This window comes from Halyomorpha halys, unplaced genomic scaffold (assembly GCF_000696795.3).
Source record: "Halyomorpha halys isolate HHAL.00 unplaced genomic scaffold, Hhal_1.1 Scaffold24.1, whole genome shotgun sequence".
NCBI classification, from domain to species: domain Eukaryota; kingdom Metazoa; phylum Arthropoda; class Insecta; order Hemiptera; family Pentatomidae; genus Halyomorpha; species Halyomorpha halys.
The window spans coordinates 850,284-850,999 of NW_027107648.1; positions in this window are offsets into that span (position 1 = coordinate 850,284).

The following is a 716-nucleotide window of genomic DNA, read 5'->3' on the forward strand; positions in this document are numbered from 1 at the left end:
ATGTTTATATTATATTTTTTAATGATTTTAATTTAATTGCATAAATAAAAAGGCTATTTCATTTCATGTATAATTACTAGTCTAAATTGATGAGTTTGACAAGTACAAGTAGGAGGAATAAAAAATGGCGACTGTTAAAAAAAAATTAATTTTTCATTCGGAGCTCTATATATTTAAAACTACCTACAAGACTAGAAAATTAGACGGTACAGCTTTTTAAAAAGCAACATTTCATAAAAGATGAGCTGAATAGTCAGTAGTTAGTGAATTTATTTTGAGAAATCTATATCTCAAAAAACCATTCAACGTACAAATGTCTATTAGCACTCAAATTGAAGCTAATTTAATGTGCTATAAAGTAGATTATTACACGTATCTTCGTAGAGGTAGTAGTTTTCATGATATTCTCATATGAATATAGGGCCGTCCGTAGCTCAGTGGTTAGGCGCAGTCTTACCATTCTGAGATCTATTGGCGGAACCGGTTCGGTGTGGGTACTTTTTTTTTCTTATATAGCGAGATTCTTTTTCCTTCGATACCGAAATAATGATAATCTCGTGTATTGTCCTTCCAGTCGCACCCAATACCTCCCCTTCATTTAGAAAAATTACGTCAAATTGAGCCGTAATGGAGTCCTTTTAACACTAAACATACCATAACGGGTCAAATGACCCATTTTGAACTTTTCCATTGAAAATGCACGTATAATTTTATTG